This window comes from Orcinus orca, chromosome 7 (genome assembly GCF_937001465.1).
Source record: "Orcinus orca chromosome 7, mOrcOrc1.1, whole genome shotgun sequence".
Taxonomy (NCBI): domain Eukaryota; kingdom Metazoa; phylum Chordata; class Mammalia; order Artiodactyla; family Delphinidae; genus Orcinus; species Orcinus orca.
Genome location: NC_064565.1, coordinates 45,067,982 through 45,087,105, shown reverse-complemented (window position 1 = coordinate 45,087,105; position 19,124 = coordinate 45,067,982). Strand labels below are relative to the sequence as shown.

The 19,124-nt window shown below is 35.5% G+C and overlaps 1 long non-coding RNA gene across 1 annotated transcript in view; it reads right to left on the bottom strand.

The window, feature by feature from the left end:
- LOC125965066 (uncharacterized) overlaps positions 1 to 15,175 on the bottom strand; it is a 33,374-nt gene extending 18,199 nt beyond the window's left edge. The window contains exons 1-2 of the long non-coding RNA XR_007478559.1: positions 14,942 to 15,175; positions 11,039 to 11,182 (exon numbers count right to left, since the gene is read on the bottom strand). This is a non-coding gene — a long non-coding RNA (uncharacterized LOC125965066). The remainder of the gene's footprint in view (positions 1 to 11,038; positions 11,183 to 14,941) is intronic.
- Between the last annotated feature and the right edge of the window lie 3,949 nt (positions 15,176 to 19,124).

Here is a 19,124-nt window from a genome sequence, read left to right as displayed (position 1 = left end):
TTTACATTCCCACCAACAGAGTAGAAGGATTTCCTTTTCTCCACATCCTCAGTATTTGTTATTTGTGGTCTTTTTGATGATAGCCATTCTGACAGGTATGAGGTAATATCTAATTGTGTGTGTTTTTTTTGTTTTGTTTCGGGTTTTTTTGCAGTACGCGAGCCTCTCACTGTTGTGGCCTCTCCTGTTGCGGAGCACAGGCTCCGGACGCGCAGGCTCAGCGGCCATGGCTCACGGGCCCAGCCGCTCTGCGGCATGTGGGATCTTCCCGGATCGGGACACGAAGCCGTGTCCCCTGCATCGGCAGGTGGACTCTCAACCACTGCGCCAACAGGGAAGCCCCCTCATTGTGGTTTTGATTTACATTTCTCTGATGATTAATGATACTGAGCATCTTTTCATGTGGCTGTTGGCCATCTGTATGTCTTCTTTGAAAAAATGTCTATTCAGTCTTCTGCCTATTTTTTAATTGGGTTCTTTTTTTGATGCTGAGTTGTATGAGCTGTTTATATATTTTGGATACTAACCCCTTATTGGTCATATCATTTGCAAATATTTTTCCAATTCAGTAGGTTGTCTTTTGGTTTTGTCAATGGTTTTGCTGTGCAAAAGCTTTTAAGTTTAATTAAGTCCCCTTTGTTTATTTTTGCTTTTATTTCCTTTGCTTTAGGAGACAGATCACAAAAAAATTTGCTATGATTTATGTCAAGGGTGATCTGCCATGTTTTCCTCTAGGAGTTTTATGGTTTCCTGTCTTACATTTAGGTCTTTAATCCATTTTAAGTTTATTTTGTATATGGTGTTAGAAAATGTTCTAATTTCCTTCTGTTACATTGTAGCTGTCCTGTTTTCCCAGCACCATCTATTGAAGAGACTGCAGGTGTTGTTTTAAAAAACAGCTGGTATCCTTGGGTTTCGCATAGTTCACAGAAACTTCAAGTTCTCGGTGGTGCAGGGACATGTCTGAAACCAGGTCCTCAATGGTTGTCAACTCCATTTTTGTATGTCCTATGACTACTTCATTACAATTCCAGTCTGTTGTCAGTATTGATGAGGAGTCAGAAATACTTGATGCTGAAAGTATAACATAGTGCAATTCTCACCCAATTTTCAGGAGTTTGTTATATTTATCTCTATGTATATGTGTGTTTCTCACTCCTCTTCTAGCTGTGGCAATACTTTGAGAGAGTAAAAGCCCCAACTTTTTTTTTTTTTTTTTCGGTACACGGGCCTCTCACTGTTGTGGCCTCTCCCGTTGCGGAGCACAGGCTCCGGACGCGCAGGCTCAGCGGCCATGGCTCACGGGCCCAGCCGCTCCGCGGCATGCGGGATCCTCCCGGACCGGGGCATGAACCCGTGTCCCCTGCATCGGCAGGCGGACTCCCAACCACTGCGACACCAGGGAAGCCCCAAAGCCCCAACTTTTTCAGCATTCCTGGTCTCTCTGTGGAATCTACTGCAGACAAGATTTCTTTTTATGTTGTGTGCAGAGTTGAAACGGCAAGTCCCAGTGGTACGTAACTGTTCCAGTCTCCAGGACTTCTACTACTGCTTTCATCTCTCTTTTCTTCATGTCTCCAGGCTTAGTCATGTTATACCTATTTTAGTAATGCAAACTTCCCTTGTGCTTTGCTTTTTTTTTTTGGTATTTTGTCTTTGATCTTCGGTCTAAGATATTCCTTATAACATATCATGCCTATACTCTGAATGCTTTAATACCATTGGGATTAATCATTTTTCAGATTAGGGCTAACTTGTTCAACACACAGAACGCTGCAACATCTCATTCAGCTGGTTCTTCTAAATTTGACCCAAGGCAATTCTTTTATTATCAGTGTGTCTGTTTTTAAGGAAGTTCTTTCTGTTTGAAATAGGGGATAATTATTTGGGGTTAATTATTGAGTAATTGGTTTTAATCGTATCTTACATAAATATTCCAGGTGTTTTTCCAAGTTGTTCAACAATGGTAAAACCTATTGGTTTACTTAAATATCCTATTTTCTCTAATTTTTAAATTGTTATATATGCCAAACAAATTTGTACTTATTGAAAAACAAAACAAATACATCAATTATGGGGAAAATAGGAGTGCTTTTAAATTTTATATTAAAGTCTACCTTTTGTAGATGGTTTTAAAAATATACACATTTATCTATTTTCTACTATTTTAAATTATGCCCCTATGAATTTTTTTTTTCTGCTTAAACCTTCCCAGCTTTATTATGAGTTGGTTGTTAACTTCTCTGCTACACTCAAAGGTATGTCTTTATTTTTCTGTAAATATTTAAAAAATGAGTGAACATTGAATTATGAAAGTTTTATTATGTTTAATTCTGGAAATCACACTTTTTTGGTTTTATAATAGTTGATCAAATTATGCCAAAACACATTCAAGTGAAATTTCAGCTATATGTGTCTACTGATTCCTGGGGTAAAAGACAGTAAGTTTAAAGATATTGATTCCATTTGATATTATTTATTCTCTAATAATTGTAAAAAAAATTCTAGCTTTCTATAAAACCTTATATTTGGAATTTATTTTCTTAAAATATAGATTTTCAAATATTACACTATTGAGAAGATCCATTGAGATAAGTCAAAAAGCAGTGCATTTCATCTGGTTCCTAAAGGAACAAATATTTTTAAAGTATCACCAAGCCTCTGTCATGTGCTATTAGAAAAAGGAAGGGCATCAAATGTTACAAATTCTTTGATATGTAGATTTGTGATAGTTTAACACCAATGTAAAGAGTCTAATCTCTCCACTTCTCTCTTTCCCTCACAATGTTGCTATGTTTCTTAATCACAGATCAGATCACAGCATTCCCTTTCTATGTAGTTACTAAGCAAATGGCTCATACCTTAGTAACATTTGAATCACACTAACACCAAAACAAAAAAAACAAAAAAACAAAAACTACCAAGAAGTTCTTCAGTCTGAACCAAGGTTGGTGTGATAATATAAATTTGAACTGCTAGCCCTGAAGACAACCTCAATTTTTAAAAACTAAATTCTATTTCTCTGCCCAACAACATGGTGGTATAATTCTATTTATTCAACAAATAATTACTGATTATATACTGTGTGGTATTGAATATGTGAGGTATTGAAGATTAATATACACATAAGATCTAGCTTTGCATGAAAAATTCTTTCAGCCTGCTAAGAGGGACAGCCTAATGGACAGTTAGCACACTCTGTGAGATGTTCTATATGGTACACTACTGCCTAGGAAGTCATGAGAGAAAAAAAAAAAAATTGGAGGGAAGGAGCACACTTACTCTGCAGTGTATAAAGGAATCTTCAGAGAAATGATGTCAGGAGTGAGAGTACGTGAGGTGGATGGGACTGGAAACAGCATTCCAGAGCCATGTAACTTCATCTGCCAATCTATGGAGCTATAAGAAGGACCTGGCACCCACATGTTGTACACTGTTTGCCATGCTGGGCAAAGAGCTCATTTCAGTGATGCTGGAGATGAAGCAGAAGAGAGAAGCTGAGATGGAACAATGGAGAGTTTTCCACACCACTCTAAGGTTAACGAACTCTTTTTTTCTCCTCAAGTTTTTCAAGTTCATTAGCATACACAACAATTTTATTCCCAATGTGAAATAATTTATTGTAAGTAAGATGTCTGGTCTTCTTAATTTTTGTCAAGGTGGTGATATCGGTAACATATCTGAAGTCATCTAATATATTTTAGCTAATTTACTTTATTTAGAAAAGAAAGCTATACAAATACATATACATAACTGCTCTCTATAGGAAAATCCTGGAAGTATCATATATTTTTCATGTCCTCTTCTCCAGGGATCTGACTTTATCTTTATCTGACATCGATATTGAGTACTCTTCTTAGTTACCAGAGGCCCAAGAAATCCTTTGTATGATCCATATGTAACATCTGGAACTCTAAGACTTTTTCTTCAACTTCAATGTACTATTAGAAATTTCAAATCCCCTCATAAAACTGAAATTAGGACAATAAGGAACAAATATTATCTCAGAAATATAATTAATGAATCAGATACATAGAGTTGACATGGCATCTACTTTCAATAGGAACGGAGATGTAGAATGAAAACTTCCTTACTTAGGATGCTAAGCAGCTAATAATATATACTAAATATAGGAGATCTGTGATGCCTAGTGAAGAGTAAAAAAAAATCATGGCCTAATAATTCATTTTCTTATTACCAGGTGAAAGATTGATATTCAAGGAACTTACATGAGTAGAAGAGGAACACATATGGATAAAAGAGGAAGTTTTAAGCATATTTTAAATGTAACACAGAGGGACCTTGATAAGAACTGCAGAAAACTGCACCTGGCAAGCAGCAATTGGAAAGAAGGTGTTTTGTTTTGAGTAATGATTTCTGGCCAGTTCTCAAACCAAAGAGTTAAAAACAGCCGTGTCTACACATAGTTACAGCAGCCACATATTAGAGGATCATTTTTAGTTATTCATGGCTTCATGATGAGAGTGGGTGGTAAGCCTGCCTGGCCGGTGATAACCTATACTCTATGGAGGCTTTTAGAAGGATGCTCTTTGTTACAGTTTAGTGATTTCAAATGTGCCAATTGTAATTACAGAGGAGACTCTACCATTTTAAGGCCTGGTAAGCTTTATATGACAGGGGATAAGCCAAAATTAAAATTAAATTATACCCGCTTAAAGAAAAAAATGGAACCATGTTCTTTTTACATTCTACATCTATAATTTAGCATGCAAGTTCAGATATGCCCGGCAATGGATTTCTTATTCTCGGTTACCTTGTGGGTACAATAGCATGGTTAAAACCAACTCAAAATTTATAACTGTAATGTCTGTCTTGCAATACTTTAATTCTACTGAAATGATAAGTAATCATTATAGCTGGAATTCTTAATTGAGAAAGGTGGGAAGGTTCCCTAAAACCAGAAAAACAGGAGAAAAATTTTGGACTTTTCCAGAAGAAACATTAATTCCAGTGATAAGTGGACAATCTCAATATTTTTATTAGTGTAATGGAGTACATAGAGACAAGGAAATAATCTTTGAAACTGGTGAGTACAACCTCATATAGTTATCCAAGCTGCATGGTAGAAATATTCCAGCAGAGTTTTACCACTAATTTTTTGAGCATTTCCAAAGCTGAATGGACTTAGAATTATTCAATAAGAATATGTCCCAAATCAATTAGTTTTAGGTTAATGTTTAATTTAGGTTAATGTCTAATGTTAGTAAGATCACATACTATAAGCCCTAAACATATGAGTTACGTGATTTAACAAAAACAAAACCCATTTCCACTGTTGTCCTGAATCAGTGAGGACAAAATAAAACATATGTAACTTTTATATTCACATTATTAGAATACTTACTTACTTGCCAGATATCAATATCTTACAAAAGAGTCATTTCTCAAGTTATTTCTGGGACTTTTCTCAAGATATAGATCTTTGAATAGATTCCTTTATTCTGGCCCTCTTTGCTGTTTGTGCCAATGCCAACCCTCATGCCATGACCACTGTCCTGGACAGATCTGTCCTCAGCTGACTAGCACCACCTGTGTTCTTACTTTTGCCTCAGGACTCAGAGTTGTCATCTGAGCTGCTGCTATCCACTGCCACTCTATAATTACGCTGCTATGCCTAGACTAGCTCCACATCGATATAATAATAGCAGCTTACTGTTTCTTCTTCCAGCCCCACTCCAGGTACACTTCAGGTTTTTCAAGTCTCAGAGCCTAAGTTAATACATTAAAACCCCAGAGACAGGTAGAAATCCCTCCCTCTATCATATCCGTCTCATTGTTCTCTCCAGAATTAACTAGTTCATAGAGTGTTTGACTATGGAATCATTGAACCCCTTAACAAGGAAAAAAGAGTATGTGCCTCATCCGTTGATATTCAATCTCATCCTCTAGCCCAAAGGAGACTCTTAAAATATAAAAAAAGTAGCTGCTATGAACGTTTGCATGAGGATATTTTTTCCTTTTTTTTTTTTTTTTTTTTTTGTGGACATATGTTTTCATTTCTCAGGAGTAATTACTAGGTAGGCAACTCAGTAATTTTATTCTTAGGTGTTTACCCAAGAGAAATGAAAACATATGTTTGTAGACAGACTTCTATATGAATGCTCATGAAAGTTTTATTCATCATAGTAAAAAACAAACCAAAAAAACTGGAAACAATACAATATCTCTTGACAAGAGAATGGATTTTGAAAAATGTAGTCCATTCATACAGTAGAAATCAACTCAGAAATAAAAATGAACAAACTTTTGAAATTGCATTAACATACATGAATCTCTCCAGCATCATATTGAGTACAAAAAGCTAGACACAAGAGAATGTGCAATGTATGGTTCCATTTCCGTGAAATTCTAGAACAGGCAAAATAAAGTTACGGTGGTATAAATCAGATCAATGATAGCCTGGGGTGGGGAAGTGAAGGTGCGAGAATCAACTGCAAAGATAGAAATGCTACCTTTTGATTGGGTTGGGGTCACTTAAATCTGTGAATTTTATCGTAGGTGAATTATTTCTCAATAAAGTTGGTTTAAGATCCAGGAAATATATCTTCTCAAGGTCTGAGTCACTCAGTTATTATCCTACCACTCCTATCTTTAATAGCTCTTTACCGAAAGCATTTTCATATGCATATTCTCATTTGATTTTATAACTACACCCATCTCCTATATATTAAATAGGGCAGACAATACTACCCTATTTTGCATGCTTTTGTATATTTTGAAACATGACTGACTTGCCTGGACTTGGCTTCTTTTCCCAGCTCAAAGTCATTGTACCTACTAATGCAATATACAATAACTCATGTTTACTAATAGAGAACAGAGTTCAAAAAAGTTTCTTTGTGATAGCCAATAGAAAAAAGAGGAAAAGTGGAAAAGACTTTGCCTTCTTTACCCTTTTCCCTGCATTTATAATGATAAGCTAATTTTGACTTGTGGTAACTTATCATTTTGAAGCTTGACTTGAGTTAGAAGGTGATATATCCTTGATTTATGCAGATAGTATCTAACCTCTATATCACATAATAACTTACGACATTCCCTAATTATACCTCTTCATCTTCTTACCATCTGGTCATTTCCCCACAGAGTAAATTTTCTAAAGCTATTTCCAAAAATACATTTTTTTAATGTTTTGAAATGCTTCACAAATCATCTTTATTCTTTCCACTTGGTATTTTTAGCCTTATCTCAATGTTGCCACTGTTGAATTGCAAAGGTTTTCCATTAGGAATGGTACTAACTTTAAAATGATGTCCCTGAAATAACAGCACAGAAGTATTATTTATTTTCTCTTTTGGCAAGGAAAATATACTGCAACAACTTTATAAACTTCTTCAGCAAAGTCAGCCAAGAACCACTTACAACATATGCTGTATGCACAAGGACGGTACTTTGGCTTGAATCTTAACTAATTGTGCGTTACAGCAAATAAAACTTTAAAAGTGTGTTCAAAGGTAAGTATGCCATAAAACTTGCATTCATTTCATAAAATCCATCATAAACAAATTTCCCAGTGTCACTGAAATGATCACTGCTCCCATTGTCACTAGGTTTAGTCTTTTTAACAAAGACATTGAAATTAGACCGAGGAAAGGAAATCAGATTATTTTGGCTAATCTTTTAGTTGATAAAAGCATATGTGCCCAATCGCACACAATCTCTTCTATTTTAATTTAGGCAAAGGTTTTTTGTTTGTTTATATAGCTTATATATCCAAAATATTGCAACAGATTAATTTTGTTCCCCAAGGATAATTAATGAGTGATATTTTCCTTAATCTCCACATACTCAGTAAAAGTTTTAACCAAAATATTATCCTATTAAAAAAAATCATACACTTTTTAAAACATACGTAACATGACACTGGCCATATCCTGAAACTCAGAAATATTTGTGACCAGAGAAAAGACTCATAATGGGGCTACTTAAATTGAAAAACTATGCTTCTGAAAGTAATAAGTAATATTTGCTTAAGAGAACTTCACATTGTTTTCAGAGAGTGTCTATGTCTATTAGTTAACATTTTTTTGCAGTGATCTTAGTAAATAGGATAATGGGGAAATACCTAGTACATTAACTCTCCCAGTTTATAATTCTGTATCATTGAGAAGATGCTTTCAATGAAATTTTCTTTCATGTAAATCTGATAATGGTTCTTCTTAAACTGGCAAAATATGAAATAATTTGGGAACAGTTTTCAGTAATTAATAGAAAAAAACCCCAGGAATCTGACTTTGTACATGCAGCCACAGTTCAACTATATTGTTTAGAATAATGTGAGTTCCTCTCTTCCTCTTAGTCCTTCATTTTAGACATCTCTTGCCCCCCTACTTTAAGATACCCTTCCAGGTACAGAGACAACTGTTGTAACCATTTGCTTTTATCCCCTCATCTGACTCCCTCAGTTTCGTGTGCTTAATGTTCTCCATCTGAGTAGCACTTCAGAGGAGCTGATTCTGGACAGAAGGAAATTAGGAGACCCACCATTCTCAGAAAGTCCTTGAGTTGGTATCAAGTTGTTTCTAGTGCCCTGTGCCTAGGTCCTGACCTCAAATAGCTTGCAATTAGCCTGGGATCTTTCACTTTTTTTTGCTTCTTTTCTTAACCAACTTTTTTTGTCTGAGTACCAGAAACATGGTTATCCACACTACAGTTTGTGCCATGGACCACTATTTCAGCTGACTTCTTAGACCTGCCCTTCATTGCCCAGTTTTATAAAATTAGCCTGTGACTTCCCTTTTCTCTCCTTTATGCTGCCCACATGATTGCTTCTCTTATCTTGAGAAACTCCTGCCATTTCTATGTGTCTGAACTTAGGCCTTGGTCCCCCTTTCTGTCCCTCAAATCCCTAGCAGTCCTGTCCTGGTGCCTCCCAAGTCCCAGCTTGACAAAATCTGTATATTGCTCTAGTGAAGACAATTTAAGTTGTAGGGAGGGTTGGCATGAAAAAGAATTGAGGATGTTTGGATCTGGGAAGGGGGAAGGGTAAGCTGGGACAAAGTGAGAGGGTGGCATGGACATATATACACTACCAAACGTAAAATAGATAGCTAGTGGGAAGCAGCCGCATAGCACAGGGAGATCAGCTCGGTGCTTTGTGACCACCTAGAGGGGTGGGATAGGGTGGGTGGGAGGGAGACGCAAGAGGGAGGGGATATGGGGATATATGTATACATATATCTGATTCACTTTGTTATACAGCAGAAACTAACACAACAATGTAAAGCAATTATACTCCAATAAAGATGTTTAAAAAAAAATTGCAGAATAGGAGCCAAAGGTAACACAATATTCTTTATTAGTGGAGTTTTAATTTAAGACAAGAAAAAAATAAAAGAAAAAAGAGAGAGTAATTCAGTTAACACTGAACTGACTGTATATTAAGCAGGTTTTGTAAATGAAATCCAGCCCAGCTTCCTAATTGTGTTGTACAGTTTTTGTCTGATTTTGTTCTTTTAGTTTATGTAGTTCTAAATAATGACAATATAGTCATCCTGTAGCTATAATTTTAGTGTATTTGTTCTTCTGGAGTGGATATTTATATTTAACATAATATCACAGAATCAACTGAAATGTATCCTGAAGAAATGAGTGCTGAGAGACGGCTAATTTAAAAAAAAGAAAAAGATTATTTGGCCAAAAGCATTTGGAGTTATGATTCATATACCCCTACTCTTTTGGGGGTGTTTACAATGCATGTTATTATATTAAGATCCTGCAGTTTAAAAATTATATTTGTTTAAACCATTATGTCTCAAAATTACTTGGGAAATTTTGGAAGGGAACAACCCTATTCTCCTCTTTTGTGGGAGTGTATAATTGTTATTATACTGTTCTACATATTAAACTTTGGAATAACCATCCCTAGATCTAAGTTGATTTCCTGTCTATGTTATCACTAATTCTGGAAGTGGGTAGAAATGGTCTCTGAGTACTATGTTTCAAGAACTTTGACTGCTTATCTTACGCATTCTGCTTAGTACTCAACTTCCAACTCGGTGACTACCAATTTTGTTGAACCCCTATAGCTTGGTAATAGTAGAAACAGCCTGTGTGTTGGATCCAAATAAAGATAGATCTATTTCTTGATTTCTCTGTTTACTATCTTTGTAGCCTTAGGTAACTTCATTAAACTCTGAGTCTCAGATTTCTCATCTGGAAAACAGTCTTAATGGACTTACCTTCTTGTCCGGCAGAGACTTAAATGAGATAAGATACATTAAGTACACAGCCCAGTTTCTAGAACATAACATTCAATAAATGCTAGCAGTTGCTGAGAGCCCTTTCTGAAAGTCATTGCTCTGTATAGTATTCATTTAAAATTCTTTCTGAGCACATCATAGAATTGAAAATCATAGATTCAGACTTGTGCTATATGTGAGGAAATGAACACATGGTTTTTAAATGTCCTTTTGTGATATAATAGATTTACCTAAAAGCTTAGTTAAAATTTCAGTTAAATTTAATACTCAGAAGAGAGAATGCCTATATTAGATAATGTTATTTAATATAATTCTTATTGATAAAGGTACATCAACATTTCTTTTCATCTACTTTTGAGTCAAAACATCAAGGAACACTTGGGAGAAAGCTTACATACACTTTCAGAATATTTTATTTTTATGATTTTGTTATTTCATATTAGATTTGAGGGATCATTAAGCTTTAAAATTGAAATTATTCTAATATTAATTTTGAATATATTTGATCTTGCATTTTATATGGTACTCTGTTTCCTTCAGACATGTCTAGCCTCCTATTTGATTAAAAATATAAAAATATAAAATACATATATATATTCAAAATAAGAGAACACTTTTCACATGTTTTGAGAGAAAATAATGAATACTGAAACTTAAAGAACTGAGTGAGTTTTAAAAAATGGAAAGCCCCATTCAGAACATAACATATATAAATAGAAAGAGGTAGGTAGCATATTGATTTCAAACATGTCTTTTAAAGATTCACATATCCTGAGGCCTGATATTCAGATCCTCCTTCGGAACTGAGACCTTACCTGACAACTCACAGCCCAGTCCGTCTTCAGGAATTTCCTGCAGCCAAAGGAGGCTGCCTCTTCCACAGTGACATGCTCTTTCCAGGGCAACCAGCATCCCAAGACAGTTCTTATGAGGGTTTCAAAAGGCCCAGGCCCATATATCTGAAAAAGATAAAAATTCTAATTTGAAAAGATGTATGCACCCCAATGTTCATAGCAGCACTATTTACAATAGTCAAGATATGAAAGCAATCTAAATGTTCATTGACAGATGAATGGATAAAGAAGGTGTGGCACATATATACAGTGGAGTATTACACAGCCATAAAAAAGAATAAAATAATGCCATTTGCAGCAACATTGGTGGACCTAGACATTCTCATACTAAGTGAAGTAAATCAGAGAAAGACAAATATCATACAATATCATTTATATCTTAAAAAATGATACAAATGAACTTATTTACAAAGTGGAAATAAACACAGACATAGAAAACAATTTATGGTTTCCAAAGGAGAAAGACTGTGGGTGGGATAAATTAGGAATTTGGGATTAACAGATACACACTACTATATATAAAGTAAACAAGGACCTACTGTATAGCACAGGGAACTATATTTAATATCTTGTAATAACCTATAATGGAAAAGAATCTGAAAAAAAAGAATCTGAAAAAATATATATATATATATATAACTGAACCACTTTGCTGTACCCCTGAAACATTGTAAATTGACTTTACTTTAATTAAAAACATAAATGCCCAGACCCCCTGGTGTCAAAAATGACAAATCTGGGGGTTTCCCTGGTGGCGCAGTGGTTGAGAGTCCGCCTGCCGATGCAGGGGACACGGGTTCGTGCCCCGGTCCCGGAAGACCCCATGTGCCGCGGAGCGGCTGGGCCTGTGAGCCATGGCCGCTGAGCCTGCGCGTCCGGAGCCTGTGCTCCGCAACGGGAGAGGCCACAACAGTGAGAGGCCCACGTACTGAAAAAAAAAAAAAAAAAAAAGACAAATCTGAAGAGTGCTACAGCTCCGGAGCCCCCTGAATGACTGATTGAGGCCTCTGTTGCTACTGTCCGTCCAGTCTTCCTACCCCTTCCTCACATGAGGGGCATGAGGAAACACCTCCTATTAAACTTCTTGCTTGCAAACCTGATTTTCAGTCTGTTTCCCTAAGGAAACCCACTGACACAAATTCCAAAAGAAGTTGTGACAAATGATTCAGTCACAACTCAACATTTGTCTCCACAAGCCTCTATTTTGTTTGTTTTTTAAGTGAATAGTGAGGTAGAAAAAGCTATACCAATAGGAAATGGAAGATTCATGATAGAAATAATTGTGTGTAATCATGTAAAGTAATGCATTTCTAATAGGAAACATTTCTGAAAGCTCTACTATTCCCAACAATTTTTAAATGTTGGTAAGTACAGACAGTTAAGTCAATTACATCTTTTCATATTTATTCAGGTGAAACTGATATATGAAGGTCTCCCATTGCCCATTACCCTTTCATCGTTCCTGGAAATCACACACAAAGTCACTCTTTGTAATATGCTCTCAAGCATAGTAAACATAGTAGTTCAATAGTTTTCATTAGTTTATTGTCAGGAGGTGATTTGGATTAACACTCTATCTAAATAGCAACACCAGTGACATGTAAGTACTGATTCCATTGAAAGCAATGCACTGCATAATAAAAAGTATGGATGTACTTTAGTAGTGGAGAAAGAATTGCATTTGGTTCCTGGACAACCAACCAGAGGAAGAAAGAATAACAACGGAAAAGAATGACAAGGACAATAAAGGGATACTTCACTGCATTATCAGCTAGATATATTCTATTCCTAAAAGACGTTTAAGCCTGCATGTTTACCTGAAGAAAAAAATAAAAGCCCATAACTTAAACAAAGAGAAGAACAACCCTTATGGATTATGAGTTTAGTGCCAAGTGTTTAACATGGAAACAAAACCTTGGGAGTAAAGATTCAGACCCAGCTCTTAAGTCATGTGTAACCTCATGAAATCTAACATGAATTTTTTTCCTGGGGGTTTGATCTAATTATTTGCAGCCTCTTAGGCTCAGACTCCTCTATGATTTGAAAGCAACTTCAGATTATATACTTGGATACTCATATTACTAGTGTCTATAAACTGTTAAGAATTTTAAAAAGAAGAATCTGAAGATTATAGTAAATAAGTGCTTATACTATAAGAAAAATAAACAGTGCCCTTGTTCTTAAGAAAAACTTACCTGAGTTGGTAGATACTGTGTTCCCAGGACAGACAGAAACACATTAAATCCTAGTTTCTCCATCTATTTGCTCTGTGATCTTGGAAGTCCCTTAGCAGATCAGAAATGTGACTTTCTCAAATGGGGATGATAAATTACCCACCTCATAGAATACTTACAATAATTGAGTAAGATTTGGTATGCAAAGTGTTTAGTACAGAGTTTGAAAGGTAGATTAACAGTTCACCAAATGTTAATTATTTATTTGAGCTCTTCCAATAATTGAAATTTATTATTAATCTTACCTTAACACTTAAGTCTAACACTTTTCCCATAATTTTGATTTATTTTAATCAAAATCAATCATTGGAAAATTAGTATTATATTTTAAATATATTTGTATAATGTATAATTATGGTTTCAATACATAATTAAACATATGTAAATATTACAAATAAATTTTTTTAATCCTTATTTTTCTCCATAGGGCTCTGTAAATATTATTAAGATGATAAATTATATAATTTTGCAGTTCTTTCTCATCTAATCTGGGCATTGTGTAGCACCAGTTAGAATTTAATTACTCAGATATATTCTAGAACTGATTTTCAACTGCCATGTTATGATTTTGGTCTCTTGAAATCTTTTTAGAGCCTCATATAGAATACAAATATATTGGAATTGAGTGGCAGGTGTGCAAGGTCTCATCTACCAAAAAAAAATAATAATACTGTTCTCTTTTATTCCAAAGCATAAGCAGTTGAAATCATTATCTCAATTTGAAAGATTGAGGCCAAATCAAAATACATGTAAAACAATCTTTACATCAGCATTATTTATAATAACTAAAATGTCCATCAATATTAACCACATATAGCATGGCATAGAATAATAGGAATTATTATGGAAAGTCTTACATCAATGAAAGTGAATGAACTACACTTATGTGTAACAACTTTGATATATCTCACTAATATAATGTTAATTTAAAAAGCTTGATCAGGGCTTCCCTGGTGGCGCAGTGGTTGAGAGTCCGCCTGCCGATGCAGGGGACACGGGTTCGTGCCCCGGTCTGGGAAGATCCCACATGCTGCGGAGCGGCTGGGCCCGTGAGCCATGGCCGCTGAGCCTGCGCGTCTGGAGCCTGTGCTCCGCAACGGGAGAGGCCACAACAGTGAGAGGCCCGCGCACCGCAAAAAAAAAAAAAAAAAAAAAAAAGCTTGATCAGAATGTGCACATACAGTATGATTTCATTTACATACATTTCAGATGTAGGCAAAAGTAGTCAATGGTAAAAGACATGTAGAAGGATGTCATCCATGGTGTAAACAATGACTGTAAAACACATTTAATCATGGTAAGTTATTAATGAGTAATGGGATGTACAACTGTCAGGAATGGAATAGAATACATTTCTTCTCTTTAGTTTCTAATTTATTTTTTAAATCAACTTTCTAAACTACAGGATTGCCTTTGCTTTTAGCAGCAAATGATGAAGAACATTTAACAAGCTGATTATAAAAGAAATATAACCCAATACATTAGCCCCATTGATCCAAAGCTGTCCTGTTCTAAAGATCTATTACATCCCATCAATCTGAATCGCAGCATCATATGTGTTCAGAATAATGCAAGTCAGAGTCACTTAAATTCTCCTTATTTTATTTCCCTGTAAACCAAATATCAATACCTTGGAAAGGTGATGCCGGTATCCAAATTAAATGACGACCTCTGGTTTGTCATGTGGACCTGTTTATAATCTTCTCCAGTCTCAATTAGCAGAATAAGGAAGGAAATATATAGCTTATTGATTCATTCATCACCTAATGTTGAAACATATAGTGATTTGTTTTTCCAAATCTGATCTCAGCAACCACAGCCAGAACTGTCAAGCTCCCAGCTGTACTCACATTCTCTGCCACAATCTAAATTGTACACTCATGCATGTTACCTTCCCCCCACCTCTCTTTTATTATGTGTTTCACAGTGTGTAGTGTCGCTAAAACAAGCTCTTTAATTATACATTGCCAAAAGAGTCATCTACTGTTAAATGATTCCTGGGCTGCAGACAGAAAAACTGTGGGTCCTGCAAGGTTCTGAAGTTTCCATTATGTGTACAGACCCCAAGAGCAGCCATTAACAAATCTGTTGCTGGTTTTGTGCAAAAAGGAGCCAGGCTGAGCTCCTGCTGTAGTTTTGGTCAGAGAAAGCAATTTGCATTTTGACAGGCTTACTGGGCAAGAGAAAAGACAGTACAGGTATAATAATAGCTCAACGTGAAACATTTAGACCAACATATTACTAATATTGAAAGTATGATTAAATAGTGGGCAGTGATCAGAGAGAAATTTATCTTGGGAGAACAGTAATATTAAAGCTATTATTGATCAATTGAATAATAATGAATGCATTATTCTTAAGTATTTTTAAGAGATAGGAATGATTTAATATACTACTAGCCTGTTTAACATAAATCTAACTTGATCGAATAAAATAAGACAAATTGGGTATCAATGTGTATTAATTCTGTCTTTAAGAAAACTAAAAATATTTTAATTCTTTGTTCTATTATTGTATTATAAGATATTTATCTATATTGGACCTGACTATCCCACATAATTTTAAATTATAATAAATTATCTATTTATACAAGATTATATAACTTTTCTTGGTGACCAAAATACCTACACTTGCATTTTAGTCTCCACTCTATTTTTTTTTCAAACCTTAAATACAGTGATTTAGAATAGAGCATGAGCCTTGCTGGAGTTAAATGTTAAGTCTACATTAACTGGCAATATTATCGTAGCTAAATTAATTTTACTTTAAGTTCTTCACTGGGTAGTAGAGATAATAATAACTTCAACATTATTTATATCAACCATAGATCTCAACATAAAATCATTTACATTTATAAAGTCTTACTAAGAAAACTATTTTCTAACTGTGGTAAAATCAGTTAAGCCAGGGATGTGAGGCAGGCCAAAGATCAAGACATATAACAAATGGGTCTAGAGATGGTTAATCCAGACAAATGAGGATCAGGTTGGGATGAATCCATCTGAGGCAGACATATGCCTGATGAGACATTTTCTTTTCTCCACCAAGCAAATTTTGGACCAGGCAGGTAGACTGAACAAGTAAAGAGGAAAAATCCCAAATAGCTAAGCCATAGAAACTATCCTAATACATACAAATACAGAAGTATTTCTAAAAACTTTGATTAGTATAAAGAATCACAATGTTTTACCTTTCCTTATCTTTACTGCCAGATTACTTGAAAGTTCTATAAAATGGCCTTCCTTTATATTTTCTACTTCTATTCACTAGTTTCTCAACTCTTTACATCTAATTCCTTTCTCCACTGCTCTGTGAAGATTTCTGTCTTAAAGACCATGGACAGACTTCTAACTGCTACCTCCATAAGCTGTTTCTAAGTGATCACCTTTGGCATTATTTACTCGTACTTTTATTAATGAAATGCTGTTCCCTCGTCGACTCAGTGGCATCATTTTCGTCTTTTTTTTTGGTTTTGCTTCTATGTCATACATTTGTGCCTCCAGTAGGTTTTAAATTACCTTTTAATTAGCTGAAGCAGATTATATTTCAATGTACTTGTAAGACTTTTCACTTTGTAATTTTTATGGACTCATCTCTAAAAACACTTGCTCTCACATTATATGCTTCAGACTTAACTGAGCTTGTTTCATTTGCCTGTACATCACATTTCTGTGAGCCATCCTCTCTAAGGGGCTCTTAGTACTTTCCTTCTAAATTATACTCAGCAAGATGACCTTAAAGTTTCCTTAGTTCAGCTTGGCTAAACTTTAAACAGGCTTCCTCCCGCCTCTAAGTCCCTGATCTCCCTCCCACATGGTCCCTTACAGAATCCAAATGGCCTAACCACAGAAGTCCATTACTTCCTTTTCCTTAAAGCATTTACTTTAGAAAATTGGTAATCGAAAATTCTTTCTCTGCCCCTTTGAGGAATAAATGTTTTTAAAAGACTTTTACCAGTTTTATATCACAGGACAGTTTTTCTCAAGGACCTGGGAGCCATCTCTTGGAAATGTAATCACCAAGGAAGATAGCACCTCTATCTTCCAGTCTCTGTGGGAGGTGGGAGCCTCACTTCAGTGGGAGCCTTGCTCCAAATTGTAATATTACCTCCTGTTATAAAGGTGCAAGAAAATTTACTCTTCATCTGGGTAAGGCTGATTAGCAAATATAGATGTCCTAGGATCTCTCACCCCAACCTTATGGAAATGACCCCTGAGAGAGACTTAGTTTTCATTAAGAGAAACAACTTCAGACCAAAGCAACCCTGATAAAAGGAAACTATGATAGGGCGGAGGTCGGTAGGATAAACATCCTCATCATGCTCTCCTCTCTCCCCAATTTGCCTGCCAATACTCAGCGGAAAGTCAAACATTAAAAAAGACTAACCATGAGGTCATATGGGCCACTGAGCAAGGTAAGCTGGTTGACTCAATCTATCCACTCATCGCGTCAACAAACATTTTTATGTGACAGCCATTATGTTAGATAAAAAGATGCAACACAACACTGTATTAAGAACCACATTGCAATTGCTATTACAGAAACATTTCTAAATGCTGGCGAATTCCGGGAAATAAAGTTCGATAGGTAGTGAAATTTTTACTACCATTGAGTTGGGTCTTACCGATAAATGATATTGGTAAAATGATGATGGATAGGTAGATTAGAGAGAGAGAGAGATGATAGATAGAACATCACTATAGAAACCAAGAAAGGAGAGTGTTTACAATAGTGCCACTCAACAGTGTCCTAAATGTGGAAGACATAATCAAAACTGAAAATCGCCCTTTGACTGTGAGAATAGTATTATTGATCTTCACAAGATTTGCAGGTGGAAAACTACAAAAGGCTGTGATTTTACTCAAAGCTGAAGGAATCTAAACCGTATTACATGAACTTTTTTCAAAATAATTTATGATTAAAATGAAGAATTAGCTTCAGTTGAACTGCATTGTTTCTCATTTTATCCTTTTTTTGTTGTTGTTGGAGGAGAAGATTTTATTAGTGGATTCTATCCCTACTGCCTTCCAAACCTTGCCTTTCTCATCAGAGAAAAGATTAAACCATTATTCTACAAACAACACATGAGCTATTCTAATTTGATAGTACCATGCCTACATAAATGTGGAGCCATGGGGCTTCCCTAGTGGCGCAGTGGTTGGGAGTCCACCTGCCGATGTGGGGGACACGGGTTCGTGCCCCGGTCTGGGAGGATCCCACCTGCCGCGGAGCGGCTGGGCCTGGGAACCATGGTCGCTGAGCCAGCGCGTCCGGATCCTATGTTCCACAACGGGAGAGGCCACAGCAGTGAGAGGCCCGCATACCGAAAAAAAAAAAAAAATGTGGAGCCATGGCTACATAAATTCTAAATGTGATCGCATTTCCGAAGAACTCAGAAGTAAACTTAGTATTTTTAATATGTCAGATCATTCAACAAGGTATTTTTCTCTCTTTTATTTTCTGATTTTAAGTTACAAGTCTTCAGTGAAATTGTCAACTACAATCTATTAATTATAAACTGCTTTTTCACTGAAAATCATTTTAGAGAAATTTCCAGATAGTATTTCAAATTATTAATTATGGGATTGATTATAAGTACTATAAGAAAGACATTTTATACCTTAGTATATTAAAATTTTATTCTGGAAAATGATATCTGATCCTACTCATAAGAATTGCTAGAGAGAATAAGTCAAGAGTTAATATGAAGGAAACAATATCAGCCTATAAGAGAAGAATGAGGCAATGCCATAAATCTAGGTAGAAAGATAGTTTCAAATAAAGGAGCAATCAACAAATGAAAGTCTAGATAG